We start from the raw sequence: 7279 nt of genomic DNA on the forward strand, positions 1-7279 counted from the left end.
ATAAATCGTTTAAATTAGAAAAAAAAAGAAAACCAAGTTTTTATTAATTTTTTTGTAAATTTTTAATTAATTAATTTAATTTATTTTATTTAATTATTTTAATTTTTTTAATTTAATTTTTTTAATTAATTTAATTAATTTAATTAATTAATTATATGCACAATTAATTAAATCCTTAGCTCAAATATCATCGATCTACTTCAAAGATCTTAAGAACTATTTAAATAAAAGTATTTTGTACTTAAAAATTTCAACACCTTGTATATCGAAATCGAAGCATTTCCGGAGCATCTATATAGAAACTTTTTTTATTAATTTGTGATGCAGAATTCGTCGTTAAAATTGAACAGGATATTTCATTAATACCCATTATAGTAACTACCACTCTTTTTGCAATTTAATATGGTTTAGCGGAAGATATTTCGACAGTTGCGCTGTTTGGGAGCAAAAATGATTTTGAAAATTGTGTAATATTAAAAATTCATGAAACAGAATTTAGCTCAGACAGTTGAGTAGGTCCATACATGAAAAATTTGGAGCAATAAAATTTAGAAATCATATTTTAATATTAACTTAAAAGCAGTTGCATTGTTTTGGAGATATCAGGGACTCACCTTCAAGAAACTATAGCAGCTAATCTCAGTTTAGGTTCATATAAATTTTGTCATCATTTTCAGCTATAAAATATGGGTAAAATATTATACCTAATTTTGCTAATAGGTATCTATAATTTATAAGTGACACTTTTTTCAAAATAATCATTTTTTTATTTATAATTTAAACTCATATAGATTTCTGATCCAATTTAAAGGTTTGCAATATCATTTAAATGTTTATTTAACTCAACGGCCTTATTGCTAGCATTTCTCTTCACCATTTATATAGAACGCCACATTCGCTTTAACTTTATAGTCAAGACTGTTAAACTTAAGAGATATACTGGCACTTGTAGCGTCACATTTTAAAAATATTTCGCGTTATCACGGGTGGCCCAAAGAAGATCAAACAGTGCAATTTTTTTGTTTTTTTTAGTTGAATGCCCCATATATTTCGATATCAAAAGATTTACATTTAGTAGTTTGAAATTTCTTTTTTTTTGTGTATCACGTGTAGTTTAAAAAGTCAAGTAGGTGGTCTTGAAAAATGACTTGAATTTTCAAAAAATTATAATTTAATTTATTGACTTGGTTGGTTTCGACGAGGTATGTATTTGACCATTACGTTATTAGGGACGTGCTTAGAAAATCGACATATAAATTACTAACTTCTTTAAAGTTGTAACGAAATTTTTATTAATTTCATTTCATTTATTTTATTCACACTGTATAACATCACTTTTAATATAACATCTATATTTACTCCATAATTACTCCAAATTATCGTATTACCCGTATTACGGAACCCGTCTCACATCTAACGTAGATGGTGCGGTACCGAAATTGTAAAATACATGGCGGCTTTTACATTCGCTCTCTTCTAAACTATCTCTCGAACCAAGCAGATCATACTTCGCAACACACATCCATTTTTATCTATTTTAATCGTGGAAGAATTCTGCAAATTTTCAGACTGGTATGTAAATGTGGTTTTTTCCTTTATACTACATATTTTGTAGTGCTTTGCTTTTAAATATTTTGCTAATGCTTGCTATCTTGGTTATTTAATTTAGGTCCAACTTTGACCTCCATTTTGGTCAAGGGCACGTGGCAAGTCATATCCACGAGGTGGCTTTGGCTTGATTATCTTTTCGTTTAGTAAAGTTTGAGAACCCGTTCTGTTGTTTTTTTTTTTTTATTATTTTCAGATTATTTGATCGGGACATCGCCTACTTTTGACGATTACACAAAGGGTTTATGAACTTTTCGATTGCTTCGCAGACTGGCAGAGTTTTCTCTGGGCCACTGGCAAATTGCATAGTCTGGATCGGAATATGGTTGGCTCACGATTCTAAGGAATTGTTCGAGGTAAGTTTCTTTTCTTTGTTCTTTGTCTAATAAAGGCAGCTTACTTCATCAGACCTTGTGACCACCAAATTCAACCTCTTTTGTATTTACATAAATGCTAGGGATGTAAAATTGCATTAAACGTATCTTATCTTTCTGTTTTTTTTATTAATTTTTTTAATTCAAGCTGTAGCAAAATTTTATCTTATAATCGTTTACCTTAATATATTTTTATTATATCACATTACATACACACCATTTTGAAAAGGTCTAAAAAATTATTCCTATTTTACCATTACGCAGGGTGTTTGTTATTTTACTTTTGCTTTAGATTTCGATATCTAATATACGATCTGGTTGTTTTCGAATTGTCTTTTGTATAAATTTATTTAGTAAATTATTGTTAACTATTTTGATATGTAAATTTAATCTTTTAAATAGTTGAAATATTTTGAATCAATTATAGCACAGATTTTCAAATTCTGTTAAATTTTTCTTATTAGTTTAAATTCAATTAAAACCACACCATCCTTAGTTTTAAATTTCATCATACTAGTAGTTTATAATAGTATTAAATTAATTAACTTTAACATTAATTGTAAATATTAAATTTAAGGAATTTTATTTTTCATTTTATTGCATAATCACCGACAACCAGACTGATTATTATCGAACACTCGTTCATTGTAAATATCCTACTTGCTTTTATATTTTTTCTTCTTATTTCCAAAATTGCAACTGAAATGAACATACCACGGATCTTCTGACCGAGACAACATTCGATTGGATCCAGGGCTTTTTAACCATGACCATCTTTGGGAGGAAGTTGTCATGGAGTCTGTCAACCGATAACCACCTGGCCATCTACATCTGACAGATGACCAAAGCGCAACACCCCCTCAGATATAGTATAAATTAACCAGAGTAAAACCCTTCCATATAGTTGCCAAATCTTGTCAGAAGTTATCATCACACCATCAATGTTGCTTTTAAATTTTTATAGTCAAGTAGAGGTATCTAGTCCAAGTTCAATCTGATGTCTAGAATTTTAATTTAGACCTTATTGTAATTTGATGAAAATTGATATTTTTTTTGTAAAATTTAAAACTCACTAACCTTAAGTTATATTAAATCTGTTTTAAGAATATTTTGTTTAAATCTTGTTCCTTTCTCACAGTATAAGAGCATATCTACACATTAAGAATTTTGTACTACACCTCACGACCTTGTGATCTCACTGCACCTGATCGTAGCTTAGCTGGATGCTTCTTTTTTTTAGTGTACTTGGGTTTTGTAACCAATTATCCCAAGCAGTTATTAGTCCATGTGGACAAATATTAAATAACGTTACAAAGTTAAAATTGTGTCATTATAATATTATAATTTTATTTAATTAGTAAATTCAACGTGGCTGCAAAAAGGAGATTCCTATTAGGATCCGTTCCCTTTGTATTCTCGTCTGTTCTGTAATTAATCTCTAACAGCAAAAGTTCCCCAGACTTGTCACTATTAGTTTTAATTTTCATGGGAATTTGTACTTTTCCCCTCCCACGCACATTAAGAATCTCTGCTTAGGCACAAAAAATACTCCCTCACTTTTTCATTAATCTTAATCCCTAAGCTTTTGACAGAACCACCTACATGTGAGTTTATTAAAGTAATTCAACGATACTAATTTTTCCTAATATTCCATTTCAGACATTTTTATATTAAAGTAAAAATGTGATTACTGAATTTTTAGCCATTCTAACATTATGGAAGGTATATTTAAAGCTAAATTGTCTTAATACCTACCTTTAGTGAAACCGGAAAAATAAAAAAACGACACTACTCGTTTCGCCAACAACTGTTAAGTGTTATATATTTTTAACTCCGTTTTTGAGCATAACATGTAATCTTCAAAAATTATGATGTATACGTATTGAATTTTCTAAATGATCATGAAAATACTTATTCTAAAAACTATTTGGTTCTTTTCAGTATATGGTACTGACTCAAAATTTTTAATTAGTGCATCAATATATCTCATTACCATTATTATGACACCATATAATTTTTGGAAAGTTTGTCAAAACCTTTTAGTTTACATTGTACTAGGTATCAATTATGTAACGCAATTTATTTATGAGAAAAGTGTAGAGGGGTAATTTAATTGCAAGCAAATATACAAAATAACGACGGTATTAAACGTTGATAAGCATCAATGGCCACATATCATATAATGTAGGTATTCTCCAGTGAGAGTAGCTTAATTAACTTTATCAGGTCAACAGAACACCCGTATGCTAAACCCCAAAACTAAAACAGATTTAGATATACTTAATGAGTAATTTACATTAATTGAATTCTCTGAAGCTTTCTTTCTAAATTATTAAATACGCTGGTTATTGAAATAGATTAACTTTGCGCTGAACTTTCTTAAACTCTCTGGGAATTATAAATAATTTGGCACTTGAACGTTTAAATATCATTCATATAATCTAATACCTATTTTATCTATATTTTTATTATATGAATTCAAATTGTCAGTTGTACTACAAGAAGTCATATTTCATAAGTACTACCAAAATGTATACATGCACATTTATCATCATATCAGTGGTATCAAATTTAATATTGTTTTACTATTACTAAGTTCCCAAAATTTCTGGCTATTTTTTTCACCAGCGCATTCACCATAATTTCGAAATATTTTTTAATAAGTATGTACATTGTACATGGATATTGCAACGGTAGTACCACCGCCTCAGTTAAGTAATGTTCAGATAAACGTTAGTACAATGACACTGCAGTTGTATTGTTGCATTGTGGTTGTATGGTATAAATATTATCTACTCTGTTTACATAAAATAAATCTAGTATTTTCTGTACTGTATGTTTTGTGGTGTTCTGTCAAAAATGCTGTTGTCTAATTGGTCCTTGTATTACTGATGGTAATGGATTGGTAAAAGCTAGAACGCTTCTAGCTTCTGCCGTTCCAACTGCAGTACAACGGCGTTACTGTGAAGTTTATCTGAATGTTCCTATTGCAATAGATGTTAAGTACTTTTCTACAGTACCAATGCAACCGCACTAATCCTATGTGAATGCAGCTTTAGGGAATATCAACGACAAACAAACGTTCAATAGAACCTTCACAACTTTTAGTTTAACAGGTGCGTTCCCCAAACCGATTTGTAAAAGAGAAGTTATGCGAAGAAATAATGCTGCAGAAGTATTTCAACTTGCTGAAAATGATCCTGGTACTAGTACGAGAAGAATTTCTGTACTTACTGGATAAAGTAGGACGGCTGTGCAAGATATTTTACGAGAAAACGGACTGCATCCCTATCATTACCAACAGGTACAAGAACTTCTTCCCACATATCTTCCCCAAAGAGTTCGTCTTTGTGAATGGTGGAGCCATCATCTGGATACTCCTTTAAGAACCTTTCCTGTGACGAAGCTACATTCACAAGAGATAAATCAACAATTTCCACAAAGATCATGTGTGGGCAATCGAAAACCCTCATGCTAGATAAATCCATTTTCAGAGAAGATTATCTGTAAACGTTTGGGCTGAAATGATTACGATCTGCCTCTACTACTTCAGGACATTCTTCTTCAAATCAGAACGACGGTGTTCTTTTTACATGATGGTGCTACGTCCCATTATGGAAGAGGTGTCACTAATTTCCTCAATAAAAAGTATCCAAATCGCTAGATAGGTCGTGGAGGTCCCATTGCTTGACCACCGCAATCTACGGGTCTCAACCCGTTGCACTTTCTCATGTGGGGACATATGAAGACACTTTGCTATTGAATGGGGACTGGGTAGTCACATTGAGAAGCTTTAATAATTACACTGTCATTACGCTTTCATTAAAATAAACCACAATTTTTTTCTAAGCCCTCTAGTCGCAACAATGTAATTTACTCTTTAGTAACTACCCATACAACCTTGCAACTTTAAACCCCGATATTCCAGGAACCATTGGGAATTTGGAAAAAGTGAATAGAGTCATTTTTGCTTAAAAGTAGTCATAGAATTCATATATGATACCTCAGCGGCCACCCTGTGTAGAAAGTAGTCACATTTGTAATAATTTGAAGATAAACATGCATTTTTATAAGAGTGACATTTTCAAACAAAAAGTTTTGCTTCTCAGGGTTCAACCGATTTATGATATTCCACGTTTCTTTAGAAATGTCACACAAGTTTAATTTATTTTTATCTATATTAAAGTATACTGCAAAAAAATCTGTGTGAGTGAAAGCAATAAAGGTTCAGAGAGAATCCATTGAGTGAAATTATTGAGTACTACTCATTTGTGATTATATTTAAACTAAAACTGAGAACTTTCACTAAAATATAGGTCCTCCATAAATAAATTCTTCACGTAAACTCATATTTGGTGCACTTGTACCTAAATTAGAGTAAATTCCTCATTACTGAGTACTAAGTACATATATTAATTTCGAGTAATTTGAATGACACCGTGAAGATGGCACCACTTACATATTGCTTCTGTAATTTCCACCACAGTTGATAGAGGCCCGTTAGATGCTACAGAAAAGCGTGATCGCCAGGAGAACCTTAGCCGGTGGCGGCGGTTCTCAGCTGGCGGGTCTCAGCCAAGACAGGAGGAGGCCTCGCGAAGTAAATTAATTTCAATACTGTATATCCTAATTAATCATTTATGAGTGGTTTATTTTTGCGCTCAATATTTAGTTAATTAAAAATCAAGTCTGAGTAAAAAATGACTCAATAATAGTTAAATTTAAAGCATATTAGAGAAAAAGTCAGTACTCAGAATAGAGTCAAAAGTAGCTCAATTGATAGTTAGCAGTACCTCGGATTTGAGTAAACTCAGTCATTTCTGATGCAATAGTTTCAATCAGTTGTACTCATACTAATAGAGTGAAAATTTTTCTCAATCGGGAGTGGACAGAAATTGATACATTATTGAGTAAAATTGAGTGAAATTTGAGTGAAATTTTTTTAAAGTGTAGGTGTATAAATAAGTATAATATGAAAATTCTGTGTTGGAGTTTTTAAGATTGGTGCCAAAGTTAATGAAAATCTGTCTATCATTTAATTTTACAAAACGACCAGCACAATTTAAGCTCATTTTATAAAATGACTGAGATACGCTAAGTTTTGACAAACTGAGTGTCTTCTACAAAACACCTAAGCATTGGCAACTTGAATCAAACTTCACTCGACCTTTTTGCGATTTTTTTTTAATAAACTTGTTTAATTCTCTTCAAGGCAAATAAAATGATTTTACCTTATCCTGTATGTCACACTCATTTAAAAATTGGTTAAATCTAAAACCTCCCTCAGACTATGCTGA

The sequence above is a fragment of the Anoplophora glabripennis genome, unplaced genomic scaffold (genome assembly GCF_000390285.2).
Source record: "Anoplophora glabripennis isolate ALB-LARVAE unplaced genomic scaffold, Agla_2.0 scaffold192, whole genome shotgun sequence".
NCBI classification, from domain to species: Eukaryota; Metazoa; Arthropoda; class Insecta; order Coleoptera; family Cerambycidae; genus Anoplophora; species Anoplophora glabripennis.